Genomic DNA, 26,720 nt, shown 5'->3' with positions numbered 1-26,720 from the left:
GGTTATAACCAAATTCACATTGCCCCAGAAGATCAGGAAAAAACTACATTCACGTGTCCATTTGGGACGTTTGCTTATAGACGTATGCCCTTCGGGTTGTGTAATGCACCTGCTACTTTTCAGCGTTGCATGATGAGCATTTTTTCTGACATGATAGATAGTTTTCTCGAGATCTTTATGGATGATTTCTCTGTTTTTGGTTCCTCGTTTGACGAATGTTTGAAGCATCTTTCCCTCGTGATATCCAGATGTAAAGAAAAGAACCTTGTTCTAAATTGGGAAAAATGCCACTTTATGGTGAATTCAGGAATAGTTCTAGGACACATCATCTCAGAAAAAGGAATTGAAGTGGATAAAGCTAAAGTTGACCTCATTCAACATCTACCACAACCTTGCTCTGTGAAGGAGATCAGATCATTTCTAGGTCATGCTGGTTTTTACCGGCGATTCATCAAAGATTTCAGCAAAATCTCCAGACCTCTGTGCAGTCTTCTCTCCAAAGATGTTGCCTTCAATTTCGATGCTGCTTGTGTGAAGGCATGGGAGGAATTAAAAACCCTTCTCACCACCGCTCCTATAGTCCGACCACCCGATTGGAAGCTTCCGTTTGAACTTATGTGTGATGCCTCTGATTATGCTGTTGGTGCTGTTTTAGGACAGCGAGTTGATAGACTACCATATGTGATATACTATGCTAGCAAAACCCTTAATGATGCCCAACTCAATTATTCAACTACCGAGAAGGAATTGCTTGCCGTCGTTTTCGCATTAGACAAGTTTAGATCTTATCTGATAGGGTCTAAGATCATCATATACACAGACCATGCGGCTTTGAAGTATCATCTTTCCAAGAAGGATGCTAAAGCTCGCCTTATTCGATGGATACTCTTATTACAGGAATTCGATCTCGAAATCCGTGATAAGAAAGGTTGTGAGAATGTGGTTGCTGATCATTTGTCTAGATTAACTTTAGAGTCTATTGATGAATGTGAGCTGATTAGAGAATCATTCCCAGATGAACAGCTGATGTCTATCTCAGACCTTCCTTGGTTTGCTGATATTGTTAACTACCTCGCTACAGGTAGGATGCCCTCACGTTGGTCGAGACAAGACCGCTCTAAATTCCTGGCTGAAGTCAAACATTTCCTTTGGGATGACCCATATTTGTTTAAGTACTGCCCAGACCAAATCATTAGGAGATGTGTCCCCAACACTGAACAGAAAGATGTGATATCTTTCTGTCATGACCAAGCATGTGGAGGCCATTTCAGTGCCAAGAAAACCGCTGCAAAGATCTTGCAGTGTGGATTCTATTGGCCATCATTGTTCAAGGATTGCCATGATTATTGTGTTGCTTGTGAACGCTGTCAAAAGCTAGGAAGCATTTCGAGGAGAAACATGATGCCATTGAACCCCATTTTGATTGTGGAGATTTTTGATGTTTGGGGGATAGACTTCATGGGTCCATTTCCCATGTCTGACAGCAAGTTGTACATCTTAGTCGCAGTTGATTACGTTTCTAAGTGGGTAGAAGCCATAGCAACCAGAACAAATGACCACAAGGTGGTACTTTCATTTCTAAAGGAAAACATATTTACACGTTTTGGTACCCCTAGAGCTATCATCAGTGACGGCGGTTCACATTTTCGTAACAAGTACTTTGAGTCTTTAGTACGCAAGTATGGCATAACTCACAAGGTTGCTACTCCGTACCACCCTCAGACTAGTGGACAAGTGGAAGTGTCTAATAGGGAAATTAAGCACATTCTGGAGAAGACGGTCAACCCGTCCAGGAAAGATTGGTCATTGAGATTGAATGATGCTTTGTGGGCCTATAGAACAGCTTATAAGACACCAATTGGCATGTCCCCCTATCGTCTAGTGTATGGAAAGCCGTGCCATCTACCTGTGGAATTAGAACATCGTGCCTACTGGGCAATCAAAGAGCTGAACTTTTCTCTGGATGAAGCTGGAATTCAACGGAAACTTCAACTCAACGAGTTGGAAGAATTGAGAAATGAGGCTTATGACAGTGCCAAGCTGTACAAGCAAAAGATGAAGATATTTCATGATAAGCGTATTCTACGCAAATCCTTCACTCCTGGTCAGAAAGTCTTGCTGTATGACTCCCGATTACATCTTTTTCCAGGAAAACTGCGTTCCAGATGGAAGGGTCCGTACCTAGTACGCACAGTTTTTCCTCATGGAGCTGTAGAGTTGGAGGATGTCTCCAACAAGAACGTTTTCAAAGTCAACGGGCAGAGATTAAAGCCATTCCTTGAGCCATTTCCACCCGACATTGAAACAACCAACCTGGAGGACCCAGTCTATGTGGACTAAACTGGTCCACTCTTTCCCTAAATAACCAAAAAAGTTTTCCAACTCTTTCCCTAAAAACCAAAATTTTTCGTTTTCCCATCAAAACCAAAATTTGTCTTTTTCCCAACAAAACCAAATTTTTTTTTCCAAAAAGTCCAATCCCATTAAAAACCAAAATTTTCTTGTAGATAATGTGTTAGTTAAATTTCCCTTTGTGTATATTTTGTGCTCATCCATTGTGACTGCTAATATGATGGATTTTTGCCTTGAAATAACGGAGTTTTAATCGAGCTACCACCGTACAATCGGGTATTCTCTCTCCTTTTACTCTACTCAGCATGTTCCTCTTCATATATTGTTTTATAATTCTTTCCACACTTTGAAACATTGAGGACAATGTTTAGTTTAGGTTTGGGGGTATAGAGTAGATGCCACGATAATATGCTATAATTGAAAACAAAACTCCATCTTTTTGAAAAAAATTGAAAAATTCCAAAAAAATTAAAAAATCAAAATTCAAAAAAATTGAAAAATGAAAAATCATAAAAATGGAGCTCATTTACCTTGAAATGTTGACTCTTGTGCAAATATGTATTTTTATTAGGAGTCTTAGTCTAGATATTTAGGCACCCTGATTCTAGCACAATTCACATAGTGATAAGAAATTTGCACGCGCACGATCTACCAATACATGTATGGCCTCGATCTTCAAGGTGTTGGATAGGAAGTTACGATTGCCAATCACTTTAGAATACTGAACGAAACTGGACTAGCTTGTTCTTTGGTTGGTTGGGATAGAAGGTGGAGGTTACATTAAGAAAGACAACCATCGAATTTAACTGGGTGCATCAAAAAGGGCTACCTCTTGCAAAGTGTCATGTAATTTTTGTTTCCTTTTGTATATGTATCAAAAGTATTTCCTTGTAAAAAAAAAAAAAAAAAATCGATGTTTATATTCAGAAAAAAATATCAGAAAAATGCAAAAAAATCAAGTATTTATCAATTCCATCATCTCTTGTTCCAAAAATAAAAAGAGAATAGTCAATGTAAATAAGAGTCATGTAAATAGTCATCTTTTGTTGTTTCGTTGTAATAAGCAAGGAGGGTGTATGCCATTGATGTACAACGCGAGAAATTGTGAAATACCTCCAACTCATTCACAATTCTCGTAAAGTCCGGACAGCTAGCTAGATTTCGACCTCAGTTCTTAGCCTGAGAAACTATCTCTTGGTGATTAGTAGTCATGACTTCAGATCTTTCTTTACACATGTGTAGATACACTTTACACTCTTATCACATGTCCTTATTTGTTATCAGTGCTAGGATTGTGCCTTCGATAGCTAGATTGACATCTCCATTTTGCTGTGAGCTTAACTGTTTTGCACATGTCACGTTTGATGGAATCTGAGCTTATATTTTGCCCTTAGGTTTTGTAGGCACACCTCTGGTAAACCTTCACGAGACTTCAACTCGTCCACTAGGGACACTTAGTGGTTTAAAAGGCTTAGTGCATACGCTAAATGCATTCGAGAGACCAGCGACAGTGGTATAGTTAGGATTTCCTTAGTTTTGTTTTACTTGAGGACAAGTAAAATTCAGGTTTGGGGGTATTTGATGAGTGCCAAATAATGTATATATTTATCCCTTTTTGTTGGCAATTTAACTCATCTTTTATGCATTAATTCTACATTTTACCCCATATTCTGTATTTTCATTGTTTTCAAGAATAAATATTTTTATTAATTAATTTTGCATTTTTAGGTAATAAATAAAGTTCGGATGAGTCGCGGAGCGAAAAGAGCAGAAAAGTAGTGAAAAGCCGGGAGAAATTACGCAAGGAAGTCGCGAAGAATGGTGCGCACAACTTCATTTTCTACACACAAAAGCGCCTCCGTTCTCAGCCGTCAGATCAGTTCCCAGAAGCATCCGATGGTCGCTCCTTCATAGAGCATCAAAATCTGAAGTCTCTGCCAAGCACCACAGCGCTGAAATTCCAAGCCTTCAGATTAGATGGTTGTTGAATCCAACGGTCGCTCCCTTGCTGTTCATCAACGTTTGATATCTCCGCGTTACACTACAACACCTAACTCCATCTGGCGTCGTTGATTTTGTTGTATTATATAATCCAGCGGTCGCTACAAGCTTCACTTCATCTCACCATCCGATTGATCTTTCATCTCCCTATCCCACGGCTCAGCGTCGCAGATCATCAAACTCGATACACTCGCCTCACACCCTAGCGACCGAGCACCTACACCTCAAACAAACGCACCCTTCCCTTTCTCCATCGAACCATCTCCTCCATCAACCCCCTCTGCAGAACCACCATACTCTGTACCACCACCATGTCCGTCTCCATCACCACCACCTCACCCCAAATCACTCCACTATTTTCTCCCCAAATCACTCTACCTATACCCATCATCACTATCACGTTTTACATCAACTAATCTCCTCAATTTCTCATCTCTGCCGACTGAAACCCTAGGTGAGAAATTGAAGATATAAGTTGATGTTAGAGCAGCAATTGGAGCGGGAGATGACTCAGGAAGAGAAATAGAAGGATGGGTCGACGAGATGGAGCGAGAATTTCATCAACAGTAGGTAATTGGCAAAACCTAATTTTACTGACTTTGGGGAAAATTGGGGGAAAACCTAATTTTGTGTAATGGGTATAAATTGGTGTTGGGGGAAGCATTAGAAAGACACTATTTACCTCTCTGGACTAGCCAGTAGAGAATTTGCTAAAATTTTATGAACTTCAAATTTCAGTGTTTTTCTCAGTTAACAGTTGCAAGTTGCTTATGTGTTGAGTTATCTGATATGTTGCTAGTTATGTATGAATTATCTATGTTAGTGTATGTATGTTGCCACTTCATGGTTAGCATGAGCTAATCAGCCTCAGGCCAAGGCTCAGTGAAGCCTTGTGCACTGTCAAGTGTGAATGAGCTAGGATAGTTACTTCCTGTTGCTATGCTTTGATTGTGCAAATGAGAGATGTCAATGTTCATAGAGCCTGTGATTGGCTGTACTGTCAAAAGACAGCCAATGCTAGGGGTAGACTTGTGAGCAAGTTGGTGTTCTTCCATTTCTAGTTGTATGCTTAGGATTGAACTTAACCTAGACCATGTCACTTGATTAGGATACAAGGTGGATCATATGCCTTGGCTTACCACCACTACTCTTTCAGTCACTTTTAATTTCAGTCCTGTATGCTTGTATCACCTGTTACTTTTCTTGCTTTTTATTTCCCTGCATCTTGTAGCTACTGTGCACTGAAGTCAGTGCACAATCCTGCCTCTTGCCCTTGGCTGCCAAGCCTTGGTTGTTTGTTGCCTTTCTTAACTGCTTCTGTATTGCTTTACCCTGCTTTGGTTCTTAGCCTGCTTCTCTATTGCTTTACCTTGTGTTCTTATTTCTCTGCCTGAAACCTTGCCTGCCCTTAGCTCATTACACACCTTAGCTAGGAAAACTTCTTATATGCTCCTCTCCCTGTGGACAAACCCCTACTCATCATTATATTATAAATCTTGACCTTGTATACTTGCAAGTGTATTGTGTGCATCTTAATCATCACACCAAGTTTTTGGCGCCGCTGCCGGGGAGCTGGCTGCCATATTTTTGAAGTTTTCATAGCTGTTGTGGCCTTGTTGTGCTTGCATAGTTGTGTGTGTTCATTGCTATCTTGTTCACTTGCTAACTGCTGCTGGAGCTGTGCATTATTTGTTGTTGCTGCCAAGCCTGCTGCAAAGCCTGCTGCAAAGCCTGCTGCTGCTGTTGCTGCTGCTGTTGCTGTTGCTGCTGTTGCTGCTGGTGCTGGTGCCTTCTCTGCCAAGCTGTGCTGTGCTGTTGCTGCCAAGCCAAAGTCTGCTGCTGCTGTTGCTGTTGCTGCTGCTGGTGAACCAAAGCAACTGCTGCTGCCAAGTGAAGCTGCTGGGCTGCCAACTGAAGTGAAGCTGCTGGGCTCTGCCCTCTTCTAGTGGGCTTGTACTTTTCTGAATTGGGCTTCACCAAGTGCTGCTGGGCTCTGCCTCCTTTTGTTGCTGGGCTCGTGGTCTTCGCTGCTGGGCTTCGTTGCTGCTTCTGCTCTTGGGCTTCGCTGCTTCTGCTGGGCTTGGACGTGAGCTGCTAGGACGATCCTAAAGCCCAACTGGGCCTTGCAACTAAAAGGGGACTAAAAGCCTATTTTTGGGCTTCCCTCCAAAAACAAGTAAGCCTAACCCATGAGTTAACCCACTTGGGCCTCATTTAAATTCAAATTTGGGCTTGTAATAATTTATTTAATTATTTATTTTGGGTTTGTAATAATTTTTTATTTTCTTTTTCTTTTTTTTATATTTGGGATTGTAATAATTTTTTATTTTCTTTTTTGTTTTTCTTTATTTTTCTTTTATTTTTCTTTTTTCTTTTATGGGCTTGTTTTAATTATTATTATTGTTTTTATTTTCTTTTATGAGTTGTGATAATTTATGCTAGGTTTAGTTCAAATTTTTTTTCCAAAGCCCAAAATTTGTAAACCAAAAAAACAAAATCCCTTCTTTAAACCAAAACCCATTCAAAAACCAAATCTTCATAACCCTTGGGCCAAATTGTTTCCGATTGCTCTGTCTGACCAACATGTTAGTTAAGGTACCTACTAGGACATGATTGTGACCTACAGAGACCAGACAAACAGACTTGTTAGAATTAACCCAGACAAACCTATCGAAATTCTAAGTTCTGAGGGAGACAGTCCAGATCAACCAGAAACAATGGGAGAACCACGTACCCTCAAGGATTATATGTACCCAACTAGAGCCAGTCAACCTTCTTGTATTTTGCTGCCCGAGGCTAATGGCCATTATGAGCTGAAATCTAGCACAATACAGATGCTTCCTATTTTTAGAGGTGTTGAGAATGAAAACCCGTACCACCACGTGAGAGAATTCGAGGAAATTTGTGGAACTCTGCGTTTCACTCAAATGTCCGATGAAACCCTGAAGTTAAGGCTTTTTCCTTTCTCCCTGAAAGATAAGGCAAAGGCCTGGCTCTATGCTTTACAGCCTCAATCCATCATGACATGGGATGACCTCATAAAGGGGTTTTTCAAAAAGTTTTTCCCGAACCACAAGACTGCGACAATTCGTCAAAGTCTGAATAGCTTTGTGCAATTAGAAGGTGAGACCTTAGCTAGATACCTGGAGAGATTCAATGAATTATTGCTCCAATGTCCCCATCATGGTTTTGAAAAATGGAGACTTGTGCAAATTTTGTATGAAGGTCTAGATGTGTCCACCCGAACAACGGTTGAGTCGATGTGTAATGGTCTATTCGTAGACAAAACTGCTGATGCTTCTTGGGACTTCTTAATTGAAGTAGCTGAAAAGACGCAACAGTGGGAATCCATCCGTGAAACCAGAAAGACTACATCCGAAGAAAAGGCTTTTAGGATTGAAGCGGATTTTGAGGGTAGAGCAAACATGGCATCAATAGTTAGGAGATTAGAAGAGTTAGAACTACATAAAAATTCAAAACCTTCCACCACTACTCTCCGAGAACATGTCGCTTCATCTGTTTGTGCCGCTTGTAACGACCCCAACCATCAATTCCAAAATTGTCCAGATTTGCTTGCAATCCAGGAGTCTAGGCTTGAACAGGCACATGCCATGTTTCAGAAACCAGAGCATAACCCTTATTCACAGACCTACAATCCAGGATGGAGAAACCACCCTAACTTTTCATGGTCAAAAGGACCCACTCAAGGAGGACCATCTCAACCTAATCAGAGCTATCAAAACAATCAGGGATATCAGAACAATCAAGGTTATCAACACCCGAGAAACCCTCAACAACAATCAAACTCTCAACAACAATCATATCCTCAACACAATACCGACAAGAGATTGTCCACCTTAGAGGAGATGTTCCAGAGTTTGATGCAAAGTCAGAAAAATCTAGATCAAAAGATGGATCAAATATGTGAGAGAGAAAAGGGTAAACTTCCGAGCCAACCCCAACAAAATCCAAAGAGGATATTTCAAACAGGCACAACATCCTGCACTGAAACCTCACCTGATCAAATCCATGCCATTACCACCCTCCGAAGTGGTAAAGTCATCGAGAACAACGTGGGCGAACCTAATGAATCTGATACAAACTCCACTTTGCCTCCACAACCCCAGAAAACCAAAGAATCTGAGCAAGTTGGAAAATCTGACAATTCTACTGCTGTGAATGTCCCTTTGCCAACTCATCTTCCTGTTGCTCCATTTCCTCAAAGATTGATCTATCAACAGAAAAGTACCCATTACAATGAGATGTTAGATCTGTTCAAGAGAGTCAACATCAACATTCCTTTTCTTGAAGCAATCAAGCAAATCCCTGCTTATGCCAAATTCCTCAAAGACTTGTGTACTCAAAAGCGCAAGCTCAATGTGCAAAAACGTGCTTTCTTAGCTGAGCAGGTGAGTTCCATCATTCTGAACAAAACTCCACCCAAGTTTAGGGATCCAGGATGCCCAACAATTTCTTGCACTATAGGAGAACACACGGTCAATAAAGCGTTATTAGACCTAGGTGCAAGTGTTAACCTACTGCCATATTCTGTTTATGAGCAGTTAGGTCTTGGGGAGTTGAAACCAACATCTATCACTCTACAACTGGCAGACCGATCTGTCAAGATTCCTCGTGGAGTGGTGGAAGATGTTTTGATCAAGGTTGACAAATTCTATTTTCCCGTAGACTTCATTGTCTTAGACACTCAACCTGTACAAAACCCAGACTGTCACATTCCTGTCATCTTAGGACGTCCTTTCTTGGCTACGTCCAACGCGATCATCAACTGTCGGAATGGAGTGTTAAAACTGTCTTTTGGTAACATGACAGTAGAATTGAATGTGTTCGATATTAGTCAACAACCTGTGAATCTTGATGATGATGATGTGCATGAAGTTAATATGATTGAAGGATTAATGCAAGATTCGTTGACTAACATTCTATCCGTCGACCCCTTTCAAGCATGTATGGAGAACTTTAACCCTGATTCCTATGATGATGCATACTGTAGTGACGTCCTATCTCTGCTCGAATCTGTACCTCAAATGGACGTCACTGACAGGAAATATAAAGTGGAACCACCCCTACTCTCTGATTCCAAGCTTATTCCATCCATTGTTGAGCCACCCAAGCTTGAATTGAAAACGTTGCCTAGTACGTTGAAGTACGCATTCCTAGGTTCTTCTGATACTTTACCTGTCATTATTTCATCATGTTTAGACACGGAACAGGAAAGTAAGCTTTTAGAAGTACTTAAGGAACACAAAGAGGCCTTAGGATGGACCATCTCAGATCTCAAAGGAATTAGTCCCACCATTTGCATGCACCACATTAACCTTGAAGAGAATGCCAAACCATCGAGGGAAATGCAAAGGAGACTTAATCCTAACATGAGAGATGTAGTCAAAGGAGAAATCCTGAAACTACTCGATGCGGGTATCATATACCCAATTCCCGATAGCAAATGGGTTAGTCCCATTCAAGTTGTGCCTAAGAAGTCAGGCATTACTGTTGTTCAGAACGACAAGAATGAATTAGTTCCTACTCGTACAATCACAGGATGGCGAGTATGCATCGACTACAGGAAGTTGAACACAGTAACAAGGAAGGATCACTTCCCGCTCCCTTTCATTGACCAAATGCTAGAACGTGTGTCTGGACACAGTCACTACTGTTTTCTAGATGGCTTTTCCGGTTATAACCAAATTCACATTGCTCCGGAAGATCAGGAAAAAACTACATTCACGTGTCCATTTGGGACGTTTGCTTATAGACGTATGCCCTTCGGGTTGTGTAATGCACCTGCTACTTTTCAGCGTTGCATGATGAGCATTTTTTCTGACATGATAGATAGTTTTCTCGAGATCTTTATGGATGATTTCTCTGTTTTTGGTTCCTCGTTTGACGAGTGTTTGAAGCATCTTGCCCTCGTGATATCCAGATGTAAAGAAAAGAACCTTGTTCTAAATTGGGAAAAATGCCATTTTATGGTGAATTCCGGAATAGTTCTAGGACACATCATCTCAGAAAAAGGAATTGAAGTGGATAAAGCTAAAGTTGACCTCATTCAACATCTACCACAACCTTGCTCTGTGAAGGAGATCAGATCATTTCTAGGTCATGCTGGTTTTTACCGGCGATTCATCAAAGATTTCAGCAAAATCTCCAGACCTCTGTGCAGTCTTCTCTCCAAAGATGTTGCCTTCAATTTCAATGATGCCTGTGTGAAGGCATGGGAGGAATTAAAAACCCTTCTCACCACCGCTCCTATAGTCCGACCACCCGATTGGAAGCTTCCGTTCGAACTCATGTGTGATGCCTCTGATTATGCTGTTGGTGCTGTTTTAGGACAGCGAGTTGATAGACTACCATATGTGATATACTATGCTAGCAAAACCCTTAATGATGCCCAACTCAATTATTCAACTACCGAGAAGGAATTGCTTGCCGTCGTTTTCGCATTAGACAAGTTTAGATCTTATCTGATAGGGTCTAAGATCATCATATACACAGACCATGCGGCTTTGAAGTATCTTCTTTCCAAGAAGGATGCTAAAGCTCGCCTTATTCGATGGATACTCTTATTACAGGAATTCGATCTCGAAATCCGTGATAAGAAAGGTAGTGAGAATGTGATTGCTGATCATTTGTCTAGATTAACTTTAGAGTCTATTGATGATTGTGAGCTGATTAGAGAATCATTCCCAGATGAACAGCTGATGTCTATCTCAGACCTTCCTTGGTTTGCTGATATTGTTAACTACCTCGCTACAGGTAGGATGCCCTCACGTTGGTCAAGACAAGACCGCTCTAAATTCCTGGCTGAAGTCAAGCATTTCCTTTGGGATGACCCATATTTGTTCAAGTACTGTCCAGACCAAATCATTAGGAGATGTGTCCCCAACACTGAACAGAAAGATGTGATATCTTTCTGTCATGACCAAGCATGTGGAGGCCATTTCAGTGCCAAGAAAACTGCTGCAAAGATCTCGCAGTGTGGATTCTATTGGCCATCATTGTTCAAGGATTGCCATGATTATTGTGTTGCCTGTGAACGCTGTCAAAAGCTAGGAAGCATTTCGAGGAGAAACATGATGCCATTGAACCCCATTTTGATTGTGGAGATTTTTGATGTTTGGGGGATAGACTTCATGGGTCCATTTCCCATGTCTGACAGCAAGTTGTACATCCTAGTCGCAGTTGATTACGTTTCTAAGTGGGTAGAAGCCATAGCAACCAGAACAAATGACCACAAGGTGGTACTTTCATTTCTAAAGGAGAACATATTTTCACGTTTTGGTACCCCTAGAGCTATCATCAGTGACGGTGGCTCACATTTCTGCAATAGGCACTTCGAGTTTTTAGTACGCAAGTATGGAATAACTCACAAGGTTGCTACTCCGTACCACCCTCAGACCAGTGGACAAGTGGAAGTGTCTAATAGGGAAATCAAGCACATTCTGGAGAAGACGGTCAAACCGTCTAGGAAAGATTGGTCATTGAGATTGAATGATGCTTTGTGGGCCTATAGAACAGCTTATAAGACACCAATTGGCATGTCCCCTTATCGTTTAGTGTATGGAAAGCCGTGCCATCTTCCTGTGGAATTAGAACATCGTGCCTACTGGGCAATCAAAGAGCTGAACTTTTCTCTGGACGAAGCTGGAATTCAAAGGAAACTTCAACTCAACGAGTTGGAAGAATTGAGAAATGAGGCTTATGACAGTGCCAAGCTGTACAAGCAGAAGATGAAGATGTTTCATGATAAGCGTATTCTACGCAAATCCTTCACTCCTGGTCAGAAAGTCTTGCTGTATGACTCCCGATTACATCTTTTTCCAGGAAAACTGCGTTCCAGATGGAAGGGTCCGTACCTAGTACGCACAGTTTTTCCTCATGGAGCCGTAGAGCTGGAGGATGTCTCCAACAAGAACGTTTTCAAAGTCAACGGGCAAAGATTAAAGCCATTCCTTGAGCCATTTCCACCCGACATTGAAACAACCGACCTGGAGGACCCAGTCTATGTGGACTAAACTGGTCCACTCTTTCCCTAAATAACCAAAAAAGTTTTCCAAATTTTTCCCTAAAAACCAAAATCTTTCGTTTTCCCATCAAAACCAAATGTTTCCCAACAAAACCAAATTTTTTCCAAAAAGTCCAATCCCATTAAAAACCAAATTTTCTTGTAGATAATGTGTTAGTTAAATTTCCCTTTGTGTATATTTTGTGCTCATCCATTGTGACTCCTAATATGATGGATTTTTGCCTTGAATAACGGAGTTTTAATCGAGCTGCCACCGTACAATCGGGTATTCTCTCTCCTTTTACTCTACTCAGCATGTTCCTCTTCATATATTGTTTTATAATTCTTTCCATATTTTGAAACATTGAGGACAATGTTTAGTTTAGGTTTGGGGGTATAGAGTAGATACCATGATAATTTGCCATAATTGAAAAACGAACTCCTTCTTCTTTTTGAAAAAAATTGAAAAATTCCAAAAAAATTGAAAAATCAAAATTGAAAAAAATTGAAAAATTGAAAAAAATCATAAAAATGGAGCTCATTTACCTTGAAATGTTGACTCTTGTGCAAATATGTATTTTTATTAGGAGTCTTAGTCTAGATATTTAGGCACCCTGATTCTAGCACAATTCACATAGTGATAAGAAATTTGCACGCGCACGATCTACCAATACATGTATGGCCTCGATCTTCAAGGTGTTTGATAGGAAGTTACGATTGCCAATCACTTTAGAATACTGAACGAAACTTGACTAGCTTGTTCTTTGGTTGGTTGGGATAGAAGGTGGAGGTTACATTAAGAAAGACAACCATCGAATTTAACTGGGTGCATCAAAAAGGGCTACCTCTTGCAAAGTGTCATGTAATTTTTTGTTTCTTTTTGTATATGTATCAAAAGTGTTTCCTTGTTAAAAAAAAAAAAAAAAAAATATCAGAAAAATACAAAAAAATCAAGTATTTATCAATTCCATCATCTCTTGTTCCAAAAATAAAAGAGAATAGTCAATGTAAATAAGAGTCATGTAAAGAGTTATTTTGTTGTTTTTTGTAATAAGCAAGGAGGGTGTATGTCATTGATGTACAACGCGAGTAATTGTGAAATACCTCCAACTCATTCACAATTCTCGTAAAGTCCGGACAGCTAGCTAGATTTCGACCTCAGTTCTTAGCCTGAGAAACTATCTCTTGGTGATTAGTAGTCATAACTTCAGATCTTTCTTTACACATGTGTAGATACACTTTACACTCTTATCACATGTCTTTTTTTGTTATCAGTGCTAGGATTGTGCCTTTGATAGCTAGATTGACATCTCCATTTTGCTGTGAGCTTAAACTGTTTTGCACATGTCACATTTGATGGAATCTGAGCTTATATTTTGACCTAGAACTTTGTAGGTACGTTCTAAGCAAACCTTCACGAGACTTCAACTCGTCCACTAGGGACACTTAGTGGTTTAAAAGGCTTAGTGCATACGCTAAATGCATTCGAGAGACCAGCGACAGTGGTATAGTTAGGATTTCCTTAGTTTTGTTTTACTTGAGGACAAGTAAAATTCAGGTTTGGGGGTATTTGATGAGTGCCAAATAATGTATATATTTATCCCTTTTTGTTGGCATTTTAACTCATCTTTTGTGCATTAATTCTACATTTTATCCCACATTCTGTATTTTCATTGTTTTCAAGAATAAATATTTTTATTAATTAATTTTGCATTTTTAGGTAATAAATAAAGATTGGATGAGTTGCGGAGCAAAAAGAGCAGAAAAGTGGTGAAAAGCCGGGAGAAATTACGCAAGGAAGCCGCAAAGAATGGAGCGCACGTCCAAAAAGCTGGAAATGGGCTCAAGAAGAAGAAAGTTGTTCTTAAAGAAGAAGTGGGCTCAAGGTTTTCCAAGCCCAAACTCATTTCCCAAACCCATATTCTATACCCAAAAGCCTAAAACCCAAATCCATACCCGCTTGCGTCTTCAGCCGTCAGATCAGTTCTCAGAAGCATCCGACGGTCGCTCCCTTGCTGTGCATCGAAGTTTGATATCTCCGCCTAACACTACAACACCTAACTCCATCTGGCGTCGTTGATTTTGTTGTATTATATAATCCAGCGGTCGCTACAAACTTCACTTCATCTCACCGTCCGATTGATCTTTCATCTCCCTATCCCACGGCTCAGCGTCGCAGATCATCAAACTCGATACACTCGCCTCACACTCTAGCGACCGAGCACCTACACCTCAAACAAACGCACCCTTCCCTTTCTCCATCGAACCATCTCCTCCATCACCCCCCTCTGCAGAACCACCATACTCCGTACCACCACCATGTCCGTCTCCATCACCACCACCTCACCCCAAATCACTCCACTATCTTCTCCCCAAATCACTCTACCTATACCCATCATCACTATCACGTTTTACATCAACTAATCTCCTCAATTTCTCATCTCTGCTCACTGAAACCCTAGGTGAGAAATTGAAGATATAAGTTGATGTTAGAGCAGCAATTGGAGCGGGAGATGACTCAGGAAGAGAAATAGAAGAATGGGTCGACGATATGGAGCGAGTATCTCATCAACAGTAGGTAAATCAATTTTTTTTACCAAAACCTAATTTTACTGACTTTGGGAAAATTGGGGGAAAACCTAATTATGTGTAATGGGTATAAATTGATGTTTTGGGAAGTATTAGGGAGAGACTATTTACCTCTCTGGACTAGCCAGTAGAGAATTTGCTAAAATTTTATGAACTTCAAATTTCAGTGTTTTTCTCAGTTAACAGTTGCAAGTTGCTTATGTGTTGAGTTATCTGATATGTTGCTAGTTATGTATGAATTATCTATGTTAGTGTATGTATGTTGCCACTTCATGGTTAGCATGAGCTAATCAGCCTCAGGCCAAGGCTCAGTGAAGCCTTGTGCACTGTCAAGTGTGAATGAGCTAGGATAGTTACTTCCTGTTGCTATGCTTTGATTGTGCAAATGAGAGATGTCAATGTTCATAGAGCCTGTGATTGGTTGTACTGTCAAAAGACAGCCAATGCTAGGGGTAGACTTGTGAGCAAGTTGGTGTTCTTCCATTTCTAGTTGTATGCTTAGGATTGAACTTAACCTAGACCATGTCACTTGATTAGGATACAAGGTGGATCATATGCTTTGGCTTGCCCACCACTTCTCTTTTAATCAATCTTAATTTCAGTCACTTTTAATTTCAGTCTTGTATGCTTGTATCACCTGTTACTTTTCTTGCCTTTCATTTTCTTGCATTTTATAACTATTGTGCACTGAAGTCAGTGCACTGAACACAATCCTGCCTCTTGCCCTTGGCTGCCAAGCCTTGGTTGTTTGTTGCTTTTCTTAACTGCTTCTTTATTGCCTTTCCCTGCATTTTTGGTTCTTTGCTTATCTTTCCCTGCTTTGGTTCTTAGCCTGCTTCTCTATTGCCTTACCTTGTGTTCTTATTTCTCTGCCTGAAACCTTGCCTGCCCTTAGCTTATTACACATCTTAGTTAGGAAAACTTCTCATATGCTCCTCTCCCTGTGGACAAACCCCTATTCACTCTTTTACTACAAATATTGACCTTGTATACTTGCAAGCATATTGTGTGCATCTTTATCATCACACCAAGTTTTTGGCGCCGCTGCCGGGGAGCTGGCTGCCATATTTTTGAAGTTTTCATAGCTGTTGTGGCCTTGTTGTGCTTGCATAGTTGTGTGTGTTCATTGCTATCTTGTTCACTTGCTAACTGCTGCTGGAGCTGTGCATTATTTGTTGTTGCTGCCAAGCCTGCTGCAAAGCCTGCTGCTGCTGTTGCTGCTGCTGCTGCTGCTGCTGTTGCTGCTGTTGCTGCTGGTGAACCAAAGCAACTGCTGCTGCCAAGTGAAGCTGCTGCTGCCAAGCTGTTGCTGTTGCCAAGCTTGCTGCCAACTGAAGCTGCCTAGCTGCTGCTGCTGCTGTTGCTTCTGATCCAACTTGCTGCCAACTTGCTGCCAACTGATGCTGCCAGGCCTGCTGCCAACCTCTTCTGCTGGGCTTGTGCAACAATCTCTGAACTGGGCTTGAACCAACTGAGCTGGGCTCAGTAACCTCAACTTCTGCTGGGCTTGCAACTTCTGCTCTTGGGCTTGCAACTTCAGCTGGGCTCCGTTGCTGCTGCTGCTGGGCTCTGCTCCACCTGTTGCTGCTGGGCTTGGACGTGAGCTGCTAGGACGATCCTAAAGCCCAACTGGGCCTTGCAACTAAAAGGGGACTAAAAGCCTATTTTTGGGCTTCCCTCCAAAAACAAGTAAGCCTAACCCATGAGTTAACCCACTTGGGCCTCATTTAAATTCAAATTTGGGCTTGTAATAATTTATTTAATTATTTATTTGGGTTTGTAATAATTTTTATTTTCTTTTTCTTTTTTTTATTATTTGGGATTGTAATAATTTTTTTATTTTCTTTTTTGTTTTTCTTTATTTTTCTTTTATTTTTCTTTTTTCTTTTATGGGTTTGTTTAAATTATTATTATTGTTTTTATTTTCTTTTATGAGTTGTGATAATTTATGATAGGTTTAGTTCAAAATTTTTCAAAAACCCAAAATTTTTAAACCAAAAACAAAATCCCTTCTTTAAACCAAAACCCATACAAAACCAAAACTTCATAACCCTTGGGCCAAATTGTTTCCGATTGCTCTGTCTGACCAACATGTTAGTTAAGGTACCTACTAGGACATGATTGTGACCTACAGAGACCAGACAAACAGACTTGTTAGAATTAACCCAGACGAACCTAGAAATTCTAAGTTCTGAGGGAGACAGTCCAGATCAACCAGAAACAATGGGAGAACCACGTACCCTCAAGGATTATATGTACCCAACTAGAGCCAGTCAACCTTCTTGTATTGTGCTACCCGAGGCTAATGGCCATTATGAGCTGAAATCAAGCACAATACAGATGCTTCCTATTTTTAGAGGTGTTGAGAATGAAAACCCGTACCACCACGTGAGAGAATTCGAGGAAATTTGTGGAACTCTGCGTTTCACTCAAATGTCCGACGAAACCCTGAAGTTAAGGCTTTTTCCTTTCTCCCTGAAAGATAAGGCAAAGGCATGGCTCTATGCTTTACAGCCTCAATCCATCATGACATGGGATGACCTCATAAAGGAGTTTTTCAAAAAGTTTTTCCCGAACCACAAGACTGCGACAATTCGTCAAAGTCTGAATAGCTTTGTGCAATTAGAAGGTGAGACCTTAGCTAGATACCTGGAGAGATTCAATGAATTATTGCTCCAATGTCCCCATCATGGTTTTGAAAAATGGAGACTTGTGCAAATTTTGTATGAAGGTCTAGATGTGTCCACCCGAACAACGGTTGAGTCGATGTGTAATGGTCTATTCGTAGATAAAACTGCTGACGCGTCTTGGGACTTCTTAATTGAAGTAGCTGAAAAGACGCAACAGTGGGAATCCATCCGTGAAACCAGAAAGACTACATCCGAAGCAAAGGCTTTTAGGATTGAAGCGGATTTTGAGGGTAGAGCAAACATGGCATCAATAGTTAGGAGATTAGAAGAGTTAGAACAACATAAAAATTCAAAACCTTCCACCACTACTCTCCGAGAACATGTCGCTTCATCTGTTTGTGCTGCTTGTAACGACCCCAACCATCAATTCCAAAATTGTCCCGATTTGCTTGCAGTCCAGGAGTCTAGGCTTGAACAGGCACATGCCATGTTTCAAAAACCAGAGCATAACCCTTATTCACAGACCTACAATCCAGGATGGAGAAACCACCCTAACTTTTCAAGGTCAAAAGGACCCACTCAAGGAGGACCATCTCAACCAAATCAGAGCTATCAAAACAATCAGGGATATCAGAACAATCAAGGTTATCAACACCCGAGAAACCCTCAACAACAATCAAACTCTCAACAACAATCATATCCTCAACAAAATACAGACAAGAGATTATCCACCCTAGAGGAGATGTTCCAGAGTTTGATGCAAAGTCAGAAAAATCTAGATCAAAAGATGGATCAAATATGTGAGAGAGAAAAGGGTAAACTTCCGAGCCAACCCCAACAAAATCCAAAGAGGATATTTCAAACAGGCACAACATCCTGCACTGAAACCTCACCTGATCAAATCCATGCCATTACCACCCTCCGAAGTGGTAAAGTCATCGAGAACAACGTAGGCGAACCTAATGAGTCTGATACAAATTCCACGCTGTCTCCACAACCCCAGAAAACCAAAGAATCTGAGCAAGTTGGAAAATCTGACAATTCTACTGCTGTGAATGTCCCTTTGCCAACTCATCTTCCTGTTGCTCCATTTCCTCAAAGATTGATCTATCAACAGAAAAGTACCCATTACAATGAGATGTTAGATCTGTTCAAGAGAGTCAACATCAACATTCCTTTTCTTGAAGCAATCAAGCAAATCCCTGCTTATGCCAAATTCCTCAAAGACTTGTGTACTCAAAAGCGCAAGCTCAATGTGCAAAAACGTGCTTTCTTAGCTGAGCAGGTGAGTTCCATCATTCTGAACAAAACTCCACCCAAGTTTAGGGATCCAGGATGTCCAACAATTTCTTGCACTATAGGAGAACACACGGTCAATAAAGCGTTATTAGACCTAGGTGCAAGTGTTAACCTACTGCCATATTCTGTTTATGAGCAGTTAGGTCTTGGGGAGTTGAAACCAACATCTATCACTCTACAGCTGGCAGACCAATCTGTCAAGATTCCTCGTGGAGTGGTGGAAGATGTTTTGATCAAGGTTGACAAATTCTATTTTCCCGTAGACTTCATTGTCTTAGACACTCAACCTGTACAAAACCCAGACTGTCACATTCCTGTCATCTTAGGACGTCCTTTCTTGGCTACGTCCAACGCGATCATCAACTGTCGGAATGGAGTGTTAAAACTGTCTTTTGGTAACATGACGGTAGAATTGAATGTGTTCGATATTAGTCAACAACCTGTGAATCTTGATGATGATGATGTACATGAAGTTAATATGATTGAAGGATTAATGCAAGATTCGTTGACTAACATTCTATCCGTCGACCCCTTTCAAGCATGTATGGAGAACTTTAACCCTGATTTCTATGATGATGCATACTGTAGTGACGTCCTATCTCTGCTCGAATCTGTACCTCAAATGGACATCACTGAAAGGAAATATGAAGTGGAACAACCCCTATTCTCTGATTCCAAGCTTATTCCATCCATTGTTGAGCCACCCAAGCTTGAATTGAAACCATTGCCTAGTACGTTGAAGTACGCATTCCTAGGTTCTTCTGATACTTTACCTGTCATTATTTCTTCATGTTTAGACACGGAACAGGAAAGTAAGCTTTTAGAAGTACTTAAGGAACACAAAGAGGCCTTAGGATGGACCATCTCAGATCTCAAAGGAATTAGTCCCACCATTTGCATGCACCACATTAACCTTGAAGAGAATGCCAAACCATCTAGGGAAATGCAAAGGAGACTTAACCCTAACATGAGAGATGTAGTCAAAGGAGAGATCCTGAAACTACTTGATGCGGGTATCATATACCCAATTCCCGATAGCAAATGGGTTAGTCCCATTCAAGTTGTGCCTAAGAAGTCAGGCATTACTGTTGTTCAGAACGACAAGAATGAATTAGTCCCTACTCGTACAATCACAGGCTGACGAGTATGCATCGACTACAGGAAGTTGAACACAGTAACAAGGAAGGATCACTTCCCGCTCCCTTTCATTGACCAAATGCTAGAACGTGTGTCTGGACACAGTCACTACTGTTTTCTAGATGGCTTTTCCGGTTATAACCAAATTCACATTGCTCCAGAAGATCAGGAAAAAACTACATTCACGTGTCCATTTGGGACGTTTGCTTATAGACGTATGCCCTTCGGGTTGTGTAATGCACCTGCTACTTTTCAGCGTTGCATGATGAGCATTTTTTCTGACATGATAGATAGTTTTCTCGAGATCTTTATGGATGATTTCTCTGTTTTTGGTTCCTCGTTTGACGAATGTTTGAAGCATCTTGCCCTCGTGATATCCAGATGTAAAGAAAAGAACCTTGTTCTAAATTGGGAAAAATGCCATTTTATGGTGAATTCAGGAATAGTTCTAGGACACATCATCTCAGAGAAAGGAATTGAAGTGGATAAAGCTAAAGTTGACCTCATTCAACATCTACCACAACCTTGCTCTGTGAAGGAGATCAGATCATTTCTAGGTCATGCTGGTTTTTACCGGCGATTCATCAAAGATTTCAGCAAAATCTCCAGACCTCTGTGCAGTCTTATCTCCAAAGATGTTGCCTTCAATTTCGATGCTGCTTGTGTGAAGGCATGGGAGGAATTAAAAACCCTTCTCACCACCGCTCCTATAGTCCGACCACCCGATTGGAAGCTTCCGTTCGAACTTATGTGTGATGCCTCTGATTATGCTGTTGGTGCTGTTTTAGGACAGCGAGTTGATAGACTACCATATGTGATATACTATGCTAGCAAAACCCTTAATGATGCCCAACTCAATTATTCAACTACCGAGAAGGAATTGCTTGCCGTCGTTTTCGCATTAGACAAGTTTAGATCTTATCTGATAGGGTCTAAGATCATCATATACACAGACCATGCGGCTTTGAAGTATCTTCTTTCCAAGAAGGATGCTAAAGCTCGCCTTATTCGATGGATACTCTTATTACAGGAATTTGATCTCGAAATCCGTGATAAGAAAGGTTGTGAGAATGTGGTTGCTGATCATTTGTCTAGATTAACTTTAGAGTCTATTGATGATTGTGAGCTGATTAGAGAATCATTCCCAGATGAACAGCTGATGTCTATCTCAGACCTTCCTTGGTTTGCTGATATTGTTAACTACCTCGCTGCAGGTAGGATGCCCTCACGTTGGTCGAGACAAGACCGCTCTAAATTCCTGGTTGTCACGTTGGTCGAGACAACCAACCTGGAGGACCCGGTCTATGTGGACTAAACTGGTCCACTCTTTCCCTAAATAACCAAACAGTTTTCCAAATGTTTCCCTAAAAACCAAAATTTTTCGTTTTCCCATCAAAACCAAAATTTGTCTTTTTCCCAACAAAACCAAATTGTTTCAAAAAGTCCAATCCCATTAAAAAACCAAATTTTCTTGTAGGTAATGTGTTAGTTAAATCTCCTTTTGTATATATTTTGTGCTCATCCATTGTGACTGCTAATATGATGGATTTTTGCCTTGAAATAACGGAGTTTTAATCGAGCTACCACCGTACAATCGGGTATTCTCTCTCCTTTTACTCTACTCAGCATGTTCCTCTTCATATATTGTTTTATAATCCTTTCCATATTTTGAAACATTGAGGACAATGTTTAGTTTAGGTTTGGGGGTATAGAGTAGATACCACGATAATATGCTATAATTGAAAAACAAACTCCTTCTTCTTTTTGAAAAAATTGAAAAATTCCAAAAAAAAAAAATTGAAAAATCAAAATTCAAAAAAAAATAAAAAATGAAAAATCATAAAAAAATGGAGCTCATTTACCTTGAAATGTTGACTCTTGTGCAAATATGTATTTTTATTAGGAGTCTTAGTCTAGATATTTAGGCACCCTGATTCTAGCACAATTCACATAGTGATAAGAAATTTGCACGCGCACGATCTACCAATACATGTATGGCCTCGATCTTCAAGGTGTTGGATAGGAAGTTACGATTGCCAATCACTTTAGAATACTGAACGAAACTGGACTAGCTTGTTCTTTGGTTGGTTGGGATAGAAGGTGGAGGTTACATTAAGAAAAACAACCATCGAATTTAACTGGGTGCATCAAAAAGGGCTACCTCTTGCAAAGTGTCATGTAATCTTTTATTTCCTTTTGTATTTGTATCAAAAGTGTTTCCTTGTCAAAAAAAAAAAAAAAAAAAAAAAAAAAAAAAAAAAAAAAAAAAAAAAAAAAAAAAAAAAAAAAAAAAAAAAAAAAAAAAAAAAAAAAAAAAAAAAAAAAAAAAAAAAAAAAAAAAAAAAAAAAAAAAATCAAGTATTTATCAATTCCATCATCTCTTGTTCCAAAAATAAAAAGAGATTTGTCAATGTAAATAAGAGTCATGTAAATAGTCTTTTGTTGTTTCTTTTGTAATAAGCAAGGAAGGGTGTATGCCATTGATGTACAACGCGAGCAATTGTGAAATACCTCCAACTCATTCACAATTCTCGTAAAGTCCGGACAGCTAGCTAGATTTCGACCTCAGTTCTTAGCCTGAGAAACTATCTCTTGGTGATTAGTAGTCATGACTTCAGATCTTTCTTTACACATGTGTAGATACACTTTACACTCTTATCACATGTCCTTATTTGTTATCAGTGCTAGGATTGTGCCTTGATAGCTAGATTGACATCTCCATTTTGCTGTGAGCTTAAACTGTTTTGCACATGTCACGTTTGATGGAATCTGAGCTCATATTTTGTCCTTAGGTCTGGTAAACCTTCACGAGACTTCACTCGTCCACTAGGGACACTTAGTGGTTTAAAAGGCTTAGTGCATACGCTAAATGCATTCGAGAGACCAGCGACAGTGGTATAGTTAGGATTTCCTTAGTTTTGTTTTACTTGAGGACAAGTAAAATTCAGGTTTGGGGGTATTTGATGAGTGCCAAATATTGTATATATTTATCCCTTTTTGTTGGCATTTTAACTCATCTCTTGCGCATTAATTCTACATTTTATCCCATATTCTGTATTTTCATTGTTTTCAAGAATAAATATTTTTATTAATTAATTTTGCATTTTTAGGTAATAAATAAAGTTCGGATGAGTGCGGAGCAAAAAGAGCAGAAAAGTAGTGAAAAGCCGGGAGAAATTACGCAAGGAAGCCGCGAAGAATGGTGCGCACAACCTCATTTTCTACACACAAAAACGCCTCCGTTCTCAGCCATCAGATCAGTTCTCAGAAGCATCCGACGGTCGCTCCTTCATAGAGCATCAAAATCTGAAGTCTCTGCCAAGCACCACAGCGCTGAAATTCCAAGCCTTCAGATTAGATGGTAGTTGAATCCAACGGTCGCTCCCTTGCTGTTCATCAAATCCCGATACTTCCGCTTAACACTACAACACCTAACCCCATCTAGAGCCGTTAACTTCGTTGTATCAAAAAATCTGACGGTCGCTACCAACCTCTTCAGGAGGAACCATCCGATCCACCTACCAGCTTCACATCCCACGGCCCATCTCACGAAACATCACCTCTTGATGGACCCGCCTCACACCCTAGCGACCGAGCACCTACACCCCAAACAAACGCACCCTTCCCCTTTCTCCATCGAACCCATCTCCTCCATCACCCCCCTCTGCAGAACCACCATACCCCGTACCACCACCATGTCCGTCTCCATCACCACCACCTCACCCCAAATCACTCCACTATTTTCTCCCCAACTCTATTCTACCTAAACCCATCACGTACCATCTCTTTAGCATCACTAATAACCTCAATTTCTCATCTCTCTGCCTGAAACCCTAGGTGAGAAATTGGGGATATAAATGATGATTAAAGCATCAATTGGAGCTCGAGAGGAACGAGAAGAAGCATGAGAAGATTGGGTCGACGAGATGGAGCGAATATCTCATCAACAGTAGGTAAATCAATTTCACCAAACCCTAGTTCTACTGATTTTGGGGGAAAATTGGGGGAAAACCCTAAATGGGTAATTGGGTATAAATTGGTGTTGTGGGGAGTGTGTGAAGGACACTGTATACCTCTCTGGACTAGCCAGTAGAGAATTTGAGACAAATTTTTATGAACTTAAAATTTCAGTGCTTGTCAGTTAACAGTGGAGTATTGCATATGTTTTAGTTATTTGATATGTTGCTGATTGTGTCTAATTTATATCATATGATGAATGTGAATGTTTTATACATGGTTAGCATGAGCTAATCAGCTTCAGGCCAAGGCTCAGTGAAGCCTTGTGCACTGTCAAGTGTAAATGAGCTAGGATAGTTCTTCCCTGTATGTTTTTGATTGTGCAAATGAGAGATGCCAATGCTCATAGAGCCTGTGATTGGCTGTACTGTCAAAAGACAGCCAATGCTAGGGGTGGACTAGTGAGCAAGTTGGTGTTCTTCCATTTCTAGTTGTATGCTTAGGAATGAACATAACCTAGAAACATGCCACTTGATTAGGACACAAGGTGGATCATAAGCCTTGGCTTACCCACCAATTCCCTCTTAGTAATTTACATTTTCAGTTCTAAGTTTGCTTCCTGATCAGTCATTTTCTTCAGTTACTTTTCTTGCCTTTCATTTTCTTGCACTTTGTAGCTACTGTGCACTGAAGTCAGTGCACTGAACTCACCCTGCCCTTGGCTGCCAAGCCTTGGTTATTTGCTGCTTTTCTTGGCTGTTTCTTTGCTGCTTTATCTTCCAAGCCTTGGTTATTGTCTGTTTTTCTTTACTTACCTTGCATTCTTGTCTGTATGCCATTTACCTTGCCTGCCCTTAGCTCACTACACACTTTAGCTAGGAAAACTTCTTATATGCTCCTCTCCCTGTGGACAAACCCCTACTCCCCCTTTTATTACAAATCTTGACCTTGTATACTTGCAAGTGTTTTGTGTGCTTCCCATTTTCACACCAACAAGTACTTTGAGTCTTTAGTACGCAAGTATGGCATAACTCACAAGGTTGCTACTCCGTACCACCCTCAGTCCAGTGGACAAGTAGAAGTTTCTAATAGGGAAATTAAGCACATTCTCGAGAAGACAGTTAACCCGTCCAGGAAAGATTGGTCATTGAGATTGAATGATGCTTTGTGGGCCTATAGAACAGCTTATAAGACACCAATTGGCATGTCCCCCTATCGTCTAGTGTATGGAAAGCCGTGCCATCTACCTGTGGAATTAGAACATCGTGCCTACTGGGCTATCAAAGAGCTGAACTTCTCTCTGGACGAAGCTGGAATTCAACGGAAACTTCAACTCAACGAGTTGGAAGAGTTGAGAAATGAGGCTTATGACAGTGCCAAGCTGTACAAGCAGAAGATGAAGATGTTTCATGACAAGCGTATTCTGCGCAAATCCTTCACTCCTGGTCAGAAAGTCTTGCTGTATGACTCCCGATTACATCTTTTTCCAGGAAAACTGCGTTCCAGATGGAAGGGTCCGTACCTAGTACGCACAGTTTTTCCTCATGGAGCTGTAGAGTTGGAGGATGTCTCCAACAAGAACGTTTTCAAAGTCAACGGGCAGAGATTAAAGCCATTCCTTGAGCCATTTCCACCCGACATTGAAACAACCGACCTGGAGGACCCAGTCTATGTGGACTAAACTGGTCCACTCTTTCCCTAAATAACCAAACAGTTTTCCAAATGTTTCCCTAAAAACCAAAAATTTTCGTTTTCCCATCAAAACCAAAATTTGTCTTTTTCCCAACAAAACCAAATTGTTTCAAAAAGTCCAATCCCATTAAAAAACCAAATTTTCTTGTAGGTAATGTGTTAGTTAAATCTCCTTTTGTATATATTTTGTGCTCATCCATTGTGACTGCTAATATGATGGATTTTTGCCTTGAAATAACGGAGTTTTAATCGAGCTACCACCGTACAATCGGGTATTCTCTCTCCTTTTACTCTACTCAGCATGTTCCTCTTCATATATTGTTTTATAATCCTTTCCATGTTTTGAAACATTGAGGACAATGTTTAGTTTAGGTTTGGGGGTATAGAGTAGATGCCACGATAATATGCCATAATTAAAAACAAACTCCTTCTTCTTTTTGAAAAAATTGAAAAATCAAAAATTCAAAAAAAAAATTCAAAAAAAAAATTAAAAAATGAAAAAAAATCATAAAAATGGAGCTCATTTACCTTGAAATGTTGACTCTTGTGCAAATATGTATTTTTATTAGGAGTCTTAGTCTAGATATTTAGGCACCCTGATTCTAGCACAATTCACATAGTGATAAGAAATTTGCACGCGCACGATCTACCAATACATGTATGGCCTCGATCTTCAAGGTGTTGGATAGGAAGTTACGATTGCCAATCACTTTAGAATACTGAACGAAACTTGACTAGCTTGTTCTTTGGTTGGTTGGGATAGAAGATGGAGGTTACATTAAGAAAGACAACCATCGAATTTAACTGGGTGCATCAAAAAGGGCTACCTCTTGCAAAGTGTCATGTAATCTTTTGTTTCTTTTTGTTATGTATCAAAAGTGTTTCCTTGTAAAAAAAAAAAAAAAAAAAAAATCGATGTATATATTCAGAAAAAAAAATATCAGAAAAATACAAAAAAATCAAGTATTTATCAATTCCATCATCTCTTGTTCCAAAAATAAAAAGAGAATAGTCAATGTAAATAAGAGTCATGTAAATAG

This window comes from Papaver somniferum, chromosome 7 (assembly GCF_003573695.1).
Source record: "Papaver somniferum cultivar HN1 chromosome 7, ASM357369v1, whole genome shotgun sequence".
Lineage (NCBI taxonomy): Eukaryota > Viridiplantae > Streptophyta > Magnoliopsida > Ranunculales > Papaveraceae > Papaver > Papaver somniferum.
The sequence above is the reverse complement of the archived record's forward strand: the minus strand, read 5'-3'. Positions refer to the sequence as shown.